General features: G+C 42.8%; 1 protein-coding gene across 1 annotated transcript in view; it reads left to right on the top strand.

The window, feature by feature from the left end:
• LOC133457541 (protein NLRC3-like) overlaps positions 1-19,691 on the top strand; it is a 549,537-nt gene that overhangs the window by 39,552 nt on the left and 490,294 nt on the right. The window lies entirely within an intron of this gene.

Below are 19,691 nucleotides of genomic sequence, written 5' to 3'. Positions count from 1 at the left end.
ACTTGAGACATGTCAAAGCTAAGGATGCAAGGATTGATAGTTGATTACATCAGTTTGATTGCTTATTGCATACAAACACCTACAACAACAAACACAGCTATGACACAACTTTTGCACCCACAGCGTACACACCCATCATTCTTTAACCCTCGAGCATCCCTTAAAATTAATATACACTTTTTACGTCCAAATTTGCCTCATTGACTACCATCTCATAAAAGTGCAATAAAAATATAATACATATTTATTTTCACTTTCACCACATAAAATCTTTTCAACAACTTCAGACCTAGCCATAGATATAAAGTTAATTATAATCTTTAAATATTATTTTTACAACTCCTGATTTTTTCAATAGAAAAATCACAAAATATGCAATATTTTCAAAAATTAGGTTCAAAGTGAAATATATTACAGCATTGACTATGTCAATAATTGATAACATTTATTTTGATGCATTATTATTTTTGGAACAATGATTGTTCATTTAAAAAAACTTACACTCTTTACCTTCATGTCCAAATTTGCCCCATTGACTCCCATTATAACCACATATTTTTTATGTACTGTAATTCTTACCTATTATAATTTTTTTCAGACGAATTCCTAATAAATCTAAGCCTCTACCTTCAAAATACAGAGAAAACAGGTTTTATGTCTGGTGACCCCCCAAAACTAGCAGGGGCAGCAGAGCTTCATCACATCAAGTTTCAGTGACGTCTCATCCATCCCGCTCCGTGTTTAGTTGAGGTCTTTCGTTTAAAAAAGTGTCAGCCTTCACGAGGTGTATTAGCTTCTACACACCCTTTCAGTTACATGACTGAGAAGTCAGTCTTTCAAATTTACCGACGTAAACTTCTTCTTCTCCATTATTCAAGTGTTACTGAGTCAAATATGCAGCATCTTTTTGAAAAGTTTACATTTTGTCAGAATGATGTATTTGTTATGACAACTTGAATTGTGAACTTTTCAAAAAAAGTGTCATAAAGTTAACATTAAGAGCTAACAGTTTAACGTAGTTAGATTAATCTTACCATGTTTTCCAGATGAATTTCCCTTTTCCGTTTTTTCCTTGTGCGTGGTTATCCTGGTCCTGTGAGGTGAGACTCTGAGCTCATCCATCTGGAGACGCTTCTGTAGCTGGGGCCGCGGTCAGTGCGCGCAAAGAAAAAAGTGCGGCGTGCGGCGTTCAGGCCAATTCGGAACTAAGGTTTTAACTAAGGCCTAATATTGGTGCTCCTACTCGGGAAATTCAGAGTCTTCTTGGAGAATCAGTTTTCTGACATCACACAACAATGTCTAATGTCAATGTCTGGAACGCTTTGAAGACAGAAATGGGAGTTTTCAATGAGGAAACCCAGAGTTCTGAGGTGTCATGAACGCAGCATTAGCGCGCACCAGAACTCAGGAGTTATCGCGGTGTAACCTGGGTGGAACTGCCTTGTAGGAGGAGCAGGATTTTCTGGCAGGACGGACAGTAATTTTAACAGGATAGCCATTTACCAAGCTGCACGTTTCATTTTAGGAGCACACGGCATGCGTGGGTTAAAGTTAGTTAGTTAGTTAGTTATTATTATTATTATTATTATTATTATTATTATTATTCGCCAGCTTGATTTCATGATGGACAACATTGCTGCATCCTCAAGAACCCTTTCAAGAATGGCAAAGCAACGGGAGGTCTGCGTGACAGCGATGGAGAGGCTGCATCATAGAGAAGGACAGAGAATTGGGGCAAGGAGCATTTCGTGGTGATAGATGAGTCACTTCAGACATAAAAGAAAGGTAACTTTTTATATTAACTGCTACAAATTGTTAGGCTGCTAATTATGACTTAGTCTTGTGATGCCCAACGTTCAGGTCGAGACTGGACAAGACTTGAATGTCTGGGGAAGTTAGTGCAGGATTTTGTAATAGTGCTACCGCTGGTTGCAACCAGCTTCCTTGTGTTGTGCGTCTCGGTAGCTTGGCTGTCCAGTTATCAAAGGCTTATTAATAATTTTATTCAAGAATTATTAATAATTAATAAAGTCGACTATTTATCAAATTGAATGACCAATATGATAAGTAAACTCCTCGGGGCACCACTCCGGGCCTTAATCCGAAGAAATGATAACTTAAACAGCAGAAAATCAGTCTCATATGATTTTAAGGTTTATGCCTAATACAGTAATTGAAGGGTGAAATTCGAGCACTAGGCTCTGCTTAAACAAATCAATTTGTGACCAAATCTTGCATGAAATAACACAACCACTCATTAAGAATCAATCAGAATTTATTTACATACGGGTATCAAAGGATGTAAAGAAATACCAGAATAAATCTGATGGCACACGACATTATTATAAAACCATTAACTAACAAGAAAAACAACAATCAATAAAATGAAACATAAACGTTAAATGCATGGAATGAAAACAAAAAAAGAAATCAAGCAATAATAACGAAGATACAGAACATCTACAGTTCAAACTGGGCTCCTGTGGTCTTTTAAAGATGGACGCGCCCTCTTGGCCACGTGCAATTAGAACGGATGGTGATCCCGGTGTTAAACCGTGATCAACTGCAGAAAACAGCGCTTTAAAACATGAATGACTAGCAGAAAGTAGTGGCTACAAATTAATGAAAACAGTCCTTATAATGATGGTGGTGTAATCTCAGCTCTGAACACAGATTTAGCTCTGTAACACTCCCAGTTAAACTCATACACCCAGGTCTCAAAACCTCACGCCTCCTCGGGTCTCCGGGTGCCGATCAGGGGTTCCTGCCGGGTCTTTGGTCGGAGTCCGATCCCAGAGAGTCCTCCCGCCTCTCCCGCTCCTCCTCCTGACTCTGGAATCACGAGAGGACGGGGGTACAGCTGAAGCAGCCGGCGCTCCAGCCCCGGTCCGGAGGCTATCACGTCGTCTCGGGGGCGCGCGGGGCCAGTCTACTTCTTCTGAGTGCTGGTGCCCGTCGGCCTGAGCGCGTGGCCCCGGGACGGGCGGCAAGATGCGTCTCGGTTCTGCGCGGGGCAGGCTGTCCACAGGTCCTTTCAGGTGAAGTTTTAAGAGCAGAGAGAGAGGTTAGGAAAGAAGAACGGGTCTCACCCTGGGCCGGGGCCGAGCTTCGAAGCGGCTTCCCCCCCCTTTCCAGCTCCCAGGGACCGGGGACCGGGGACACGTGAAGCAGGACTCTGGATGAAAAGTTGAGACCGAGAGCTGATGGGGGCGGCTCCGTGCACCGCGGCTTCAACGGGCTGCAGGTCCAACGGAGCGGCCCGATGGGGCCTTACACCTCCCCCCAGCCGGGGGGAGAAAGGAAGATGGGATCTTGGCCCAGAGCCAAACGATCCAGCTCGGATGAGATGAAGTTGAGAAGAGAGTGAAAAGGAGCAGCGGCAGGGGTTTTGATCCTACGCGCGCTGCGGTGACGTCATCGGTGCCTCGTTTGTGATTGGATGCGCGCCGCTTGTAGGCGCCGCCCCATCCCGCAAGGCATGCTGGGGGGTTGCTGGTAGGTTTTGTGTCTGTCCAAAGAGGCCCGGTTTTAGGGCTCCGCTGTGTCCCGACCCCTGCTTAGGTGTCATAAAACCCCAAGGAAGTCTGTTTTCCCTGGCAGAAACCCTGCTGGGTCCTTGTTTTGATCTCCGGCCATGCAGTGGGGGTCGTAAACGGACTATCTCGACCCAGGCCGAGATAACCAGGAGTTAGCAGCAGGGGGTCGCAGGACTTCAGGAAGAAGGGGCAAAGTCTGGTTTTACAGGTCCTCATAATCACAAAATATTCATACATTTATAAGTCCAGAGTTCACATGGGCGACGCACAACACTTGAAAAGGTAAAATAGGTAAAATTGGCAGGTTAAATAAGAGTTTTCTTTTTCTTGCTCCTTTCTGAACATGGATAAAGATGCAACTGTTTGCTATTTCCTTTGGTACAATTTGAATGTTTCCATGGGCAGAACAAGTAAATGAAATTATATGAAAATCTGTGTTAGTCTTTCATCCTCAACCAATGATTGGTTAGCTCTGCTTTGCACACACTTTACCAGAAACGTCAGCAATGTTAGCAACGAAAGGCCCACCCTAAAAGACTGTTGGTTGGTTTTGCAACACTGTTTTTTTTTAAACTCACAAAACGTTTCCACCCAGACACCCGCTTATTTTTACAAAATTGAGGTGGAACTTCCCCAGACAATCATTTTGAAATATTAGAGTTTGGAAACGAGACTAGTTATAACCACATCACCAATGTGGAAAAATTAATTAGTATATTCAAAGATTCAATATGTAAAATTTGATCAGAATTTTGAGGTAAAACATTACAAAATCATGTGCAATTATCAGAAATATGTTTAGAAAGAAGAGTTTAAATGTTATGTCAAAGACATTTACCAATTGAAGATGCAAAAGGCACCAAATACAAGCGCAACAGTAAAAGTTGGTGGCGAAGTGCAAATATGCGGCCTCCAGCAGGGAGCAGGGTGCGGATTTTTATTTTAAAGTTGTACCAGCGCTCCTGCTCCATCCCGCTCCAATTTAGCTCCAGGGCCACCCATACCTGACCCACAACCAGCTTGTTTTCTAGCTGGATCTGTTTGTTATCGAAAAGTATGTATTTGATTAAATTATTATTCAAACTGTGGGAGGGAAGAGATCTGAAACAGAACTCATACTGGAATCTGACGATGCCAGGTTTGGGTTTAAGTGTACAACGCTGCTTTTTTGGACAGGTCTGTAAGCAAGGAGCAAGAAAATTCTCACCTGCTCTGTTTCCCTCACATGCTCTGGTCCACCATCCACATGTAGAGACCTATACTGTATTTTTTAGCCTGGTATTTGGCTGTACTTTGTGTGTATAAAAAGAGTTAAACACTGCAAGATCTAACTGCTGTCTGAGCGTCGATCAGCTGAGCCAGAGCACAATGGGTGGGTCACTACACAGCTGTAGCAGCATGTGTGTATGTTTTATAACATCGGCAAGAAAAAAAAACATTGTTGATTGTCTTCTCAATCGCAGTGAAACGATTGGATTGCCGATCGACAGAAGCCAAGTTGAAACAGCAGCCCATCATTTATAATGTTCATGCTTATAGTGATGAAAAACAGAATGGGACAGAATCATTCCTATAGAAACTCTTAAATTTGGCTATAGTAATCATCCATTCCATGGAAATCTTGCATTCTACTTTGTCTAATCAGATTTGTCAACTTTATTCCTGCTAACATTATAAATTTATCTGACACAAGGTTAATAATCTTGTTTCTTGTTCTGTCATTTTCCCCAAAACACAGTATGGAAGGGGCAGGATGGCTGGGGGCTGGAAGCGGAGGAAGTGGGTGTTCGGGATGCTGGGGGTGCAAAGCACGCGGAGGCGGCCAGGGTGAAGACATCCAGGGAAGCCGGTGCTTCGCTTGGTGGAGAAGAGGGGGAGGAGAGAACTGGTGCCACTCATAGCTCATCATGTCAAAAGAGAGCAGACATTTCCAGGGAGGATAAACAGAGGGTAGCCTATCATACTGTGTTCTTGTATTATGTTACTAAATAATGTTTGTTCAAAGATCTCCTCTGTGTGAATTGTTGTTACGTGTCTGTTATCACAGATGTATATATATATATATATATATATATATATATATATATATATATATATATATATATATATATATATATACCGTATTTTCGCGACCATAAGGCGCAACTTTTTTTTTTTTTTTTTTTTTTTAAATGTGCCGGGCGCCTTAAGAAACGGTGCGCCGTGTCTATTACCTGAATTACGGTAATGTAAGGCCATGAGAAGGTAAAAAGAGAAGGGGGCGGGTGAAGCTGAATGAGACCATCCACTGAGCTGTTTAATGCGAAACAGATGATGAAAACTTTTAAGGATTTGCTTGATGTGTAAAGTGAAATAAAATACAATCAAACTAAGTTTTGCTCCGCTCTATTTAAATAAGCACACTTGTTCTGCAGCGCGCATGTGTTTTGCATGTCAGAACCGAGGATGCACCTGCCGTGGGTTTGCGGGGTCCGATCGCCGGTTCCCCGCGGCAGATCCGGCTGAAATGCCGGTGCTCTTTCCCCGGGAGCCCCTGCTACAAGTCCATGTGGGCTCCTCCGGTCCCGGCCGGTCGGAACCGGTCACTTTCCCCGGTTAAAGCTGCGGTGATGGGCGCTGCTGCAGCCCGACTTCCTGGTTCCCGGCCGCTTTGGGAGCAGGGATTTCTGGGGTCTGTCTCAGGTCAGATCAGCTTCACCCTCTGAAATTTGCAGCCAAATCTGTCGGTTACAAACCCGGTACCGGATCCCGACATGCGCGGGTGTGTTCGCGGCGCGACACACACACTTACTGGTTTATGTGGTGCTGGCCTGGCGCAGCTGATGGACAGAAACCTATGGTGATTTTTAAAAGAAAAACTTTGCATAAGACGTTTCCAGCCGGAGTCATTATAAGGGCGAATGAAAAGAGGGGGCTGGATGAAGGGATGATGATCAAGTGGCTGAGACAGGTCTGGAAATTCGGACTGACGCAGCTGAATCAGCGGAGCGGAGCTCCTGTCGGATACAAACCCCGGTACCGGCTCCCCGACAGCGCGTGTGTGTGAGCGGGTCCAGCGCGAGGGTCCCGGGACGCGGGACCAGCGCGGGGGGGGGGGGGCGGACCGGGACCGGGACCCGGGACCGCCGCGGTCGGGATCCGCAGCACAACGGGGTATGAAAAGTTTATTTACTCTTGTGCTTGCCTGCCACGCTGATGGACAGAAACTGCCGGCTATGGTGATTTTTAAAAGAAAAGCGTTCCCTAAAGAGACTTTTCCAGCCAGAGTGAAATGAAAAGGGCTGGATGGATGAGGAGATGATCAGTGGCTGAGACAGGTTTATGTGCAGCAACCCGGTGGTTTTTTTAAATTCTTTAATGCAGAAACAGAATATGAACCTTTGAAGGGTTTGATTGATGTGAAAAGTGAAATAAAATATCAAACTAAGTTTTGCTTCCACTGTATTTTTAGCGCGTGTGTGTCCTGCAGCGCGTGTGTGTGCAGCTCCTTCTCCGTAGACGGCGCCTTTTGGGTCGGTGCGCCATATGTGTGTTTTAAAACCAAAAATGACACACAAAGCTGAGGGTGCGCCTTTCCACACAGTGCGCCATATGGTCGCGAAAATACGGTATATATATATATATATATATATATGTTGTATACATATAACAAATGTTATCTGTTAAAATCTGTTTAATTTTGTTTTAAATAAAAAGTGTAAACTTCTTTATATGTGATTGCTTAATTTACTAATGGTTAACTATGGTTAAGTAATGCTTATGAGGCAGTTAAGCATTAAAGGGGACCTATTATGAAAAACACGTTTTTTCTTGTTTTAACATATATAAAGTGGTCTCCCCTCACCCTGCCAGCACAGGGGAGACAAAATACCATGAATTTCTGCAAGGTCTCTGACCCCCGCTGGACAGAGTCCCCCAGTGTCACGTGGTTTTTTTTGAGCCGATTAGAATCTGCTCCCGTCGTTACGTAACGACAGGAGCAGATTTCCATAGGTTCAGCCTCCGCTGCTGAAACCACGCCCACAACCAGCTCTCTATGCTGCTGGAGCGGTCCATCCTTCAGCCAGTCGGACGCGGCGCCGTGGCGGAGCGGATCCGGGTTAAATCATCCAGGTTCCCGGGTGGTTTGGGAGCTGGGTCCTCGGGGGTCCGTCCCAGGCTGGACCAGCTTCACCCTCCGAGATTTTCAGGCAAATCTGTCGGTTTGATCCCCGATAACGGGCGATGCGCCGCGGATGCGCTCCGGAGCCGGTCTGTGCGCCGGCCGTGGGGTTACGGCGCCCGTCGCGCAGCATCCGCCGGGCAGATCCGGCTGAGATTCCGCTGGTCGGTCCCCGGGAGTCCCTGCTATCAGTCGGAACCGGTCAGATTCCCCCGTTAAAGCCGCGGTGAGGCGCGCTGCTCCCGGGCGCCCGGCGTGGCTCCGGGGCCAGCGTTCAGCATCCGCCGGGTAGATCCGGCTTAAATAGTGCATAAATGTTATTTATATACAACTCATATTTTATTTTTTTAACAATAAAGTTTCCATTTGTGAAAATTCAGTGTTGTGATAATTTACAGGCTCGGGCTGCTCTGGCGGAGCGAGGTTTAGCCTATTCTCATCCCCTGCTACACAGGGAGCCAATCAGCACAGAGCCTCATTATCATACCCCCCCCTTCCCTAAAAATGAGGCGCAGAAAAAGAGGTTAGAAGCGGTAAAACTATAGACATGGCCCACAGGCTGGATTTATGATTAATGTAGAAAAAACAAGCTTTAGATTGTTTTTAAGACATTCAAGGCCTGTTTAAAATATACATTAAATGCCATAATAGGTCACCTTTAATAATGTGTTACCTAAGGGATAAATGTGTTACACTTTACAATAAGGGTCCAGAATAGTATTTACTAATGGTTAATTATGGTTAAGTAATGGTTATGAGGCAGTTAAGCATTAATAATGTGTTACCTAAGGGATAAATGTGTTACACTTTACAATAAGGGTCCAGCAAGCCTTTACTAATGGTTAATTATGGTTAAGTAATGCTTATGAGGCAGTTAAGCATTAATAATGTGTTACCTAAGGGATAAATGTGTTACACTTTACAATAAGGGTCCAGCAAGCCTTTACTAATGGTTAATTATGGTTAAGTAATGCTTATGAGGCAGTTAAGCATTAATAATGTGTTACCTAAGGGATAAATGTGTTACACTTTACAATAAGGGTCCAGAATAGTATTTACTAATGGTTAATTATGGTTAAGTAATGCTTATGAGGCAGTTAAGCATTAATAATGTGTTACCTAAGGGATAAATGTGTTACACTTTACAATAAGGGTCCAGCAAGCCTTTACTAATGGTTAAGTAATGGTTATGAGCCACTCCTATACATTTATTAAGGTTTATGTCAGGTTACCGTTCATAAGGTCAGGTAAGCTACCTGATAACATACACAGCACCATTAGGAAATGATTACTTAAGACTCTAAATAGTTGTTTAATAATGCCCATCCAGTAAACATGTACACCATTAGTGAATGATTAGTAGATGTATTAGGTAGCTGTTACTTAATGCATATTCACTCCAAATAAACACCATTAGTAAATGATTACTAGGGACATTATTAACGTTTTACTTATGTATTAACTAATGTATTACTTTATACTAAGTAATGCATACATAAGGATACATAATTACATCATGTAACGTTTATTAATGCTTACTAATGTATTAATTAACTCTGAGCAGTAGGCATTAATTAACTGTTTATTAATGCATTAACTAATATGCTAATTAATGTTAAGTAATACATAATAATGGTTATTTAACTATTATTACACTGTTAATTAATGCTTAATAATGCATTAACTAACTGTTTATTAATGCATTAACTAATATGCTAATTAATGTTAAGTAATACATAATAATGGTTATTTAACTATTATTACACTGTTAATTAATGCTTAATAATGCATTAATTAACGGTTTATTAATGCATTAACTAATATGCTAATTAATGTTAAGTAATACATAATAATGGTTATTTAACTATTATTAAACTGTTAATTAATGCTTAATAATGCATTAACTAACGTTAATTAAGGGACCCTTATTGTAAAGTGTTACCAAAAAAAATTTGAAAGTCGGGTCGCTCTTTTTTTCCTCCTTTTTTCTCATTTTTTCCTCCTTTCTTCCTCCTTTTTTCCTCTTTTTTTCTCTTTTTTCCTCATTTTTTTCTCTTTTTTTTCTCATTTTTTCCTCTTTTTTCCTCCTTTTTTCCTCATTTTCCCCTCTTTTTTCCTCTTTTTTCCCTCCTTTTTCGATCAGCTGTTCACCGGCAGATCAGCTGTTCACCGGCAGATCAGCTGTTCACCGGCAGCTATAACTCACCGGCAGATCAGCTGTTCACCAGCAGATCAGCTGTTCACCGGCAGCTATAACTCACCGGCAGATCAGCTGTTCACCAGCAGATCAGCTGTTCACCGGCAGATCAGCTGTTCACCGGCAGATCAGCTGTTCACCGGCAGATCAGCTGTTCACCGGCAGATCAGCTGTTCACCGGCAGATCAGCTGTTCACCGGCAGATCAGCTGTTCACCGGCAGCTATAACTCACCGGCAGATCAGCTGTTCACCAGCAGATCAGCTGTTCACCGGCAGCTATAACTCACCGGCAGATCAGCTGTTCACCAGCAGATCAGCTGTTCACCGGCAGCTATAACTCACCGGCTACGCCACCTGCTTCTTCTCAATTCTTATAAATTTGTCCGTGTTCCAAATGCCAAATGTTTCAAGTCAGGGGTTAAGCCAAAGATGCCAAAGTCAGCCAAAGTTCAGAATCCAAGATCGTAAGCCAAAAAAGTCCAGAAAGTAGTCGAAAAGCCGATATCACAGCGGACAATCCACACATTTTAATTTAAATGTTGTGATTTTTTTGCGACACTAGGTGTCGCAATAACGGCCAGTGCAGTGGAAGAGCCGGTCATGTTCATCAGAATAAAGACTGAGCTGGACAAACGTCTTATTACTATTACTGTCTCAGAAAATTAGAATAGTGTGATTTTCTGTAATGCAATTACAAAAACAAAAATGTCATCCATTCTGGATTCATTACAAATCAACTGAAATATCTCAAACCTTTTATTATTTTAATATTGCTTATTATGGCTTACAGTTTAAGAAAACTCAAATATTCTATCTCAAAAAATTAGAATATTCTGGGAATCTTAGGCCCCGTTTACACGGGGCAAAAACGGAGGCGTTTTCATGCGTTTTGGCCGTTCGTTTACACCAAAACGGAGGTCAAAGCCCCCAAAAACCATCATTTCTGAAAACTCCGGCCAAAGTGGAGATTTTCAAAAACTCCGTCTTCACGTTTGCGTCTAAACAGACAAAACGGAGGAAAACGGAGATTTACGTCACATTATGCGACAGAAACGTCACCAGCAGCGTCATGAGTGCGACCGGTGTTTACAATTTGTTTGGCCACCGTCAATATTTTCTTTTATTTTACCTGTTTTAAATTCTCTCAGACTCTCGTTCCGTCTTGGAAGTAAAGCCTGAATTATGGTCCCGCGCTAAATCGACGCAGAGCCTACGGCGTAGGGTACGCGGCGATGCGCCGTAGGCTACGCCGTCGATTTTACGCAGAACCATAAATCTGCCTTTATTCACCCGCCCGAGACTCGCCTTTTATTCGCCCCACCAACCGCCCTGCGCTCTTAAAAGAAACTCCTAAAAGAACTCCTAGACAAGGCGGCAGGAAGAGAATAGAAGCAGGTCTAACGTCCGACCAAAGTGGGGAAAAAAACGAACAAAATAACGGCGTGTGGTGACGCAATGAAACAGCGAACAGCGTGAGTGAGCGGCGTGTTCGTGTTAAAGCTGCAAACATGTCATTACTGGGATGTGGGGGAAAAGCAGAGGACACGAGAAATGATCAAATAGGTACCAGATCTTGTTGGATCCGGCACAAATTAAGCCCCAATAAGATTAAGATAAGATGATAAGATGATAATTAGGGCCCGAGCACTTGCAGTGCGAAGGCCCTATTGTATCTGTAGGAATTTTTCTTTCTTTCTTTCTTTCTTTCTTTCTTTCTTTCTTTTTCTTCTGACGAAAGGAGGGCCTTTTTGCCCCCCTAAACGTGCCCAAAAAGTCACCAAATTTTGCATGCAAGTCAGGCCTGGCGAAAAATTTGATATTTAATGGTTTGCATTAATGGGCGTGGCAAAATGGCTCAACAGCGCCCCCCGGAAAACTTTGTGCCTCAAGCCCCACAATACGGTTTGACGTACATGCACGAAAATCGGTACACACCTGTATCATGTGGCAACTTAAAGAAAAGTCTCTTGGGGTCATGCCCGAAACCGAACAGGATGTCGGCCATTTTTAATTAAACGTGTCATTTTGGCGAAATGTATGCCATTCATTCGGCAGTTAATTCAGCCCGAACCGTATCGTGAACCCAGATGTGTTATACATCAAAATGTGCGTCTCCATCCTGCGACACCACGCATTACATTTCTCTTTCAAAAGCGTTACCGTGGAGACGCTAGACGCAAAAAAGCGCGCCCACCCTTCATCTGATTGGTTCAGACAGAAAAAACTTTGTGCCTCAAGCCCCATAATACGGTTTGACGTACATGAACGAAAATCGGTACACACCTGTATCATGTAGCAACTTAAAGAAAAGTCTCTTGGCGCCATGGCCGAAACCGAACAGGAAGTCGGCCATTTTGAACATTCTGAATTAATCGCGTAATTTTGGAGCAATATATGCGATTCCTTCGAGAGTTAATTCAGCTTGAACCGTATCGTGAACCCAGATGTGTTATACATCAAAATGTGCGTCTCCATCCTGCGACTACACGCATTACTTTTCTCTTTCAAAAGTGTTACCGTGGCGACGCTAGACGCCAACAAGCGCACCCCCCCTTCATCTGATTGGTCCATATTTGATAGTTCCCCAAAAGGCACCAAATTTGGCATGCAAGCCAGGCCTGGCGATAAATTTGATATTTCATGGTTTGCATTAATGGGCGTGGCAAAATGGCTCAACAGCGCCCCCTAGAAAACTTTGTGCCTCAAGCCCCACAATACGGTTTGACGTACATGCACGAAAATCGCTACACACCTGTATCATGTCGCAACTTAAAGAAAAGTCTCTTGGAGCCATGGCCGAAACCGAACAGGAAGTCGGCCATTTTGAATAAATTGTGTCATTTTGGCGAAATTTATGCCATTCATTCGGCAGTTAATTCAGCCCGAACCGTATCGTGAACCCAGGTGTGTTATACATCAAAATGTGCGTCTACATCCTGCGACACCACGCATTACTTTTCTCTTTCAAAAGCGTTACCGTGGCGACGCTAGACGCCAAAAGGCCCGCCCCCCCTTCATGTGATTGGTCCATATTTGATAGTTCTCCAAAAGGCACCAAATTTGGCATGCAAGCCAGGCCTGGCGATAAATTTGATATTTCATGGTTTGCAATTAATGGGCGTGGCCTAACGGCTCAACAGCGCCCCCTAGAATACTTTTCTCTGCCATAACTTTTGAATGGTTTGACATAGAGAGTCCTGGGTGGGGTCATCAGATTCTGTATGGAGTCCTTGACCCTCATTGGCCTGAACTAGCCCCGCCCCTTCTTCTGATTGGTTGTACCTTTTTTCTGCTATAACTTTTGAATGGTTTGACATAGGAAGTCGTGGGTGGTGTCGTTTCTGATATGCTTATGGGGGGCGGTGGCCGTGAGTGCGAGGGCCCGTTCATCGCTGCTTGCAGCTTTAATTATTATTATATCTTATTATTTTATCAGAACCTTCCAGCTCCCTGATCTCCCTCCAGCAGCTGCCACTTTATTGAGGTTCTTGTGTTGAAATGACTGTTTCCTACAGCGCTTTACACTTTTTTGAGTCTTGTTTTAAGTGTAATGAGATTTTTTTTACTAAAATTTGACATTTTAACTAGAAATAAGACAAATATTCCTGGTAAGATTTGGAGTTTTTTGAGTGTATAATGTACAATCATTTTTGGGTGAATCTTCTTCACTTTCAGGTTTTATTCACTAATATGAGGGAATGATTCTTCTCCCTGGTAAAAAAGACCAAGGCTTTAAAATATGGACAACAAAAGGCATTTATAAAATCCTGGACCGACACAAGGAGAACAAATTAATCATATTATCATTTGAGGAACTTGTAAATGAATATGGTCCCATTTCTTTAAATATTTACAGTTAAGGAGTGTAACTCCTATAATGTAATAATGACAGAAAATGTAATAAAATTTGCACTTAAGCAAAGAGAGCTCAACCTCTAGAGCTCAACGCTCTAAAGACAGTGGAGATGATAGTGGACTACCGGAGGAACGCAGCCCCACTGGCCCCCCTCACCCTGTGTGACTCCCCAGCAGACACTGTGGAGTCCTACCGCTTCCTGGGGACCATCATATCCCAGGACCTCAAGTGGAGCTGAACATCACCTCCCTCATCTTCCTGGACCATCATCAGGACCTCAAGTGGAGCTGAACATCACCTCCCTCATCTTCCTGGGGACCATCATATCCCAGGACCTCAAGTGGGAGCTGAACATCACCTCCCTCACCAAAAAAGCACAGCAGAGGATGTACTTCCTGCGGCAGCTGAAGAAATTCAACCTGCCAAAGACAATGATGGTGCAGTTTTACACGGCCATCATTGAGTCCATCCTCACCTCCTCCATCACCGTCTGGTACGCTGCTGCCACTGTAAAGGACAGGAGCAGCTGCAGCGTATCATCCGCTCTGCAGAGAAGGTGATTGGCTGCAATCTCCCATCTCTCCAGGACCTGCACGCCCCCAGGACCTGCACGCCTCCAGGACCTGCAGCCTCCAGGACCCTGAAGCGTGCAGGAAAGATTGCAGCAGATCCCTCCCACCCCGGACACAAACTGTTCCAGACTCTTCCCTCTGGCAGGAGGCTGCGGTCCATCAGGACCAAAACCTCACGCCACAAGAACAGTTTTTTCCCGTCTGCAGCCTTCCTCATCAACAAGGCCCCGGTCCCCCCCCCCCCCCCCCCCCCCCGACTACCACGGACTGCCCCCCCATCCCACTCTACGTTACATTAACGTAAAAACTCCACTCCCGTAACTTTTGTACAGACTCATATCCGGCACTTTATAAACCTCATTTGTACATTTCTGTCTATACTTTTTACCTATCCTAAGTTCCTAAGTCACTTTTGTACAGACTCACCCGGCACTTTAAAACCTCATTTTGTACATTTCTGGTCTACATTTTATTTTACTGTCTATACTTTTTATTGTTTGTACATTTCATTCTATTTTATTTTATCTCTTATATATTTGTTTTTTATATTTGTATTGTGTTGCACCAATCCCCATAACAAATTCCTCGTGTGAAAACTTGGCAATAAACCCCTTTCTGATTCTGATTCTGATTAACTCAATCGAAAATGTAATAAAACCCAATAATGTAATAACTTCAACAATAATGTAATAAAATATCCTGACGGATATTGTAATAACATTTTTACCAATAATGTAAAACCTTATTAGATTATTGGGAATTTATTACATGGAACTCAGTGTCTGTAATTTAACCGAATATTCATTCTGGTGTTTCAAATCCAGCGTATAAAACATTCTTAGATAATTAAAACACTAAATGTAGAACTCGAGTAGTCAAGTATTACATTATCAGTTTTGGAAAAAAAAAAAAGAAGACCCACCTGAAAATGTAATAAATTCCCAATAACGTAATAAGGTTTTACATTATCGGTAAAAATGTTATTACAATATCCGTCAGGATATTTTATTACATTATCGGGTTTTATGGGAAGTAGATGGGGAGGGAAATATATTTTTGGTTTTAATGTGGTTTCTGTAGGAAAAACACGACACAAACATTCTGAACGTTTTCCAACGCTGTAAAAATGTGTAGAATAAATATTACATTTCAACATTTCTGTTAACAAAGATTTGTACGGAAGAGAATCAGGAGAAAAATATTTGAGAGGGGAGGATTTTTTTTGTATCGTGCACTTCGAGAAAAAGTCAAAATGTTGAGAAAAAAGTTGAAATTTCAACTTTATTCTTGAAATTGTACTTCAACATTAATTTCGATATTTCGACATTTTTCTCAACATTTCAACTTTTTTCTCGAAGTGCAAAATAAAAACCAAACCTCCCCCTCTCAGATATTTTTCTCCTTCAGGGCTGATTCTCTTCTGTAGAGGAGTCAACGTTTCCTGGAGAATTATTTGCATTCGTTGCTTGAATGTTGCTCTGTAGCGAGAAGTCCAATAACAAAAAAGTAAAGTGGAAAGACATTAGCGGCTATATTAGCAGCTACATTAGCAGCTACATTAGCAGCCACATTAGCAGCTACATTAGCAGCTACATTAGCAGCTACATTAGCAGCCACATTAGCAGCTACATTAGCAGCCACATTAGCAGCTACATTAGCAGCTACATTAGCAGCTACCTTAGCAGCCACATTAGCAGCTACATTAGCAGCTACATTAGCAGCCACATTAGCAGCTACATTAGCAGCTACATTAGCAGCCACATTAGCAGCTACATTAGCAGCTACATTAGCAGCCACATTAGCAGCTACATTAGCAGCTACATTAGCAGCCACATTAGCAGCTACATTAGCAGCTACATTAGCAGCCACATTAGCAGCCACATTAGCAGCTACATTTGCAGCCACATTAGCAGCTACATTAGCAGCTACATTAGCAGCTACATTAGCAGCTACATTAGCAGCCACATTAGCAGCTATATTAGCAGCTACATTAGCAGCTACATTAGCAGCTACATTAGCAGCCACATTAGCAGCTATATTAGCAGCTACATTAACAGCTACATTAGCAGCTACATTAGTAGCCACATTAGCAGCTACATTAGCAGCCACATTAGCAGCCACATTAGCAGCTACATTAGCAGCTACATTAGCAGCCACATTAGCAGCCACATTAGCAGCCACATTAGCAGTTACATTAGCAGCCACATTAGCAGCTACATTAGCAGCTACATTAGCAGCCACATTAGCAGCCGAGGACACAGTTCTAACTAATATAAAAACATGCAGCATGTTTTTCTTCATTCTAATTCTGATACAAGACTTTTCATTTTTTGCAGCTCCAGACATATTAGTTTTTTGTGTTTTTGGTCCAATATGGATCTAAAACATTTTGGGTTCCTGATCTAAATCACTCCAGAGACTGAATCAGATCAATCCTGATATTCTTGATGTCGTTGACTCCGTTTCCATCAGTCAGAATTCAGGTTAAAGTCAATATTCCGGTTCCTGAAAGATTGGGAATAATGTGTTTCCATGCTGAGCTAACAGTATCCATGGTAACGGGGTTATCCCTGTATCCATGGTGATTAATCATTGATCTGGATCAAACCAGCGACGCACGGAGAACGTGATGACACAATTCCCATCATTTCTGCTTCTTCTTCCTGGATCCAAATTCAAAACAAATGCTGCTTCACAAAACTTTAGCTCACCTTTTAGTAAATCTTCTATCCCGCTACTTTCTACCGTCTACCAATGCAGGCCGGAGCTTCGGGAGCCCCCTCCCCCTCTGGTCATCCCGCTGCTGCTTCCACCTGCCTGCTGTGCTGCTGACGTCCCCGACCCCCTAGTCTGGCCATCGGCAGGAGGGTCCCCCTTATGATCCAGGTCCTGGTCCTGGTGTGAGGTTAATTAACCTTTAAACTTGTTTTGTCCTTATGAAACTGTCCCATGCTTTATTAACAGATGTTACAGCAGCCACTTCCTGATCTACTCAGGTTTTGGACTGTCCTGGTTCAATCACTCTAATGTAATGTCAGGACTCAATCACACTTTCACTTCCCCCCATTGTTCACTGTTCACCGTCCTTATACGGTCAGTTCCTGTCAAGTTTCTCAATAAAAGCATCATGCAGGAGGAACTTGGAGAAGCATTCTTGTGCTCCCCCCTCCTGCAGGAGTGGTTAAAACCATTCCAGCAGTCTGTGTTTTTCCTTTTGTTGTTGTTGTTGTTGATTTAAACCTAACATTTTCTGGTGCCGAAACCCGGGACTCCAACATCTGTGGCGTCGGGACAACGTGGGATCAAGCGGCCGCTTAAAACTGTCGACAGCCGTTCCGACTTCAAGGACGGGGCCAATAGGAAATTGGTCCTGCACCCATCAGAGGCGGTGACGGGTCCCGGTGACGGGTCCCTGAGCCAGGAGGGGAACCTGAGACTGGTAAGAAAACACTCCTCTCCAAAAATACCTGGGGTATTAAATATGTTACAATATTTTATGCTAAAAGACGAGGGTCTGGGTCCCGCTGTAAAGTCAGGGACTCTAAAGTAATGTTATGGAAAAAACAAGAGGTTTCTATTGGAATGGTTTTTGTCTAATGTTTTTGTCTAATGTTCATGGCTGAAACTGTTCATTGCCAATGTTGCGGTTTCCAAAATTATGAAGTAAAGTTCTGATTGTTCACTAAATTAATCAGCGCTAAAACCAAACTGTCAAAACGGAAACATATGAGCTGAAAAAAAGTTAAAAAGTTCGCTAAAATAACAAATACTTGGTTAAACTAAAACTTATTGCGAACCTAAAATAATTTCCAAAGACTCTTTGTCGACGGGACGTCCCTAAAAATAGGTAATAAAAGATTGTGGAAAAATATTGTGCGAAATATACGGAACTTAAAAGATCAAAAATAAAGTAATTTAAGGCTAAAAGCAAAACTGATTAACTTACTGGGATACATGTAACTTAACCAGATAACAGAAGGTGGCGCTGCAGTCCCACTTTCTTTCTCTAGTGGTTATTCGTGTCATATTACTTTGTGCAATTTCAAGTGGACTTTAACAGACAAACTTGACAAAGATATTATTCAACCCATAATATATATATATATATATATATATATATATATATATATATATATATATATATATATATATTGCTGTAGACATTTATTTGTGAAATGGGAATATTCATGCTATTACTGCTAATGACAGTCGTATGTTTAATTAATCTGTAATGCCCAAAGCAGACCTGGATAAAGCCTAACGGCCTGGAGGTGTGCTGTAATTGTGCTTGCATTGTTTTTCTTTTGTAATGCTGAGGTGGAGCAGATTTGCAGCTTATCCACAAAATCCCTGTTGCACTTACTAACTGATTAAAAAGAGCGAAACTCCCACAGTAATTAATGTAAAACCTAAACACGTGTTCATATGCCATCTTAATGGAGGTGATTGCCATATCATTGTGCATTATTTTCAATTAAAAGCCAGTTTTATACTTAAACTAGAAGTTTTTTGGTGTGTGTTTGTTTTCTAAAACGTGTGTTGAATGTGTTTAATCTAAGCTTATATTGGCTAAGTCCGTAGTGACTATTATGAAGGTGTGTGTTGAAACAAAGTAGTTAAAACAATAAAACCTTATTTTCTTAATTTACCCATAACTATAAGTATGCAGTTTAGTTTTAATTAGGAAAACTACAAAACAAATAGCTTAGGTGACTGTTTACTCAAAATTATTTTGAATATTTCCTCATATTTTATTGTGCGTGCGTGCGTGCGTGCTCCGTTGCCCGTCTGGCTGCGCGCTCACGAGTAGCTGCGTGGGTGACGCTGGGTGAATCCTGAGAATAGAAATGTCTCATTTTGGGACTAGATGTCCGTGGGTTGAGTGTTGAATTTCCTATGAGCCTCTCTGTGGACATTGTTGTTAAAATGATACAAATAAGTGGCTTCTTTAGGCGGTGTGGTCTGTGTCTGACGAGGGAGACTCTTTATCTGCTAGTGTTGAGAGTGAGAAGCTCCCTGTGGCAGGGTGGAGAGGCTGACGGGACACACCTGTGTCCCGTCAGCCTCTCCACCCTGCCACACCTGTGTCCCGTCAGCCTCTCCACCTGACGGGCCACACCTGTGTCCCGTCAGCTCCTCCACCTGACGGGCCACACCTGTGTCCCGTCAGCTCCTCCACCTGACGGGCCACACCTGTGTCCCGTCAGCCTCTCCACCTGACGGGCCACACCTGTGTCCCGTCAGCCTCTCCACCTGACGGGCCACACCTGTGTCCCGTCAGCCTCTCCACCTGACGGGCCACACCTGTGTCCCGTCAGCCTCTCCACCTGACGGGCCACACCTGTGTCCCGTCAGCCTCTCCACCTG

Source organism: Cololabis saira, chromosome 12 (genome assembly GCF_033807715.1).
Source record: "Cololabis saira isolate AMF1-May2022 chromosome 12, fColSai1.1, whole genome shotgun sequence".
NCBI lineage: Eukaryota > Metazoa > Chordata > Actinopteri > Beloniformes > Belonidae > Cololabis > Cololabis saira.
Note: the sequence above shows the minus strand (reverse complement) of the source record. Positions and strands in the feature narration are given on the sequence as shown.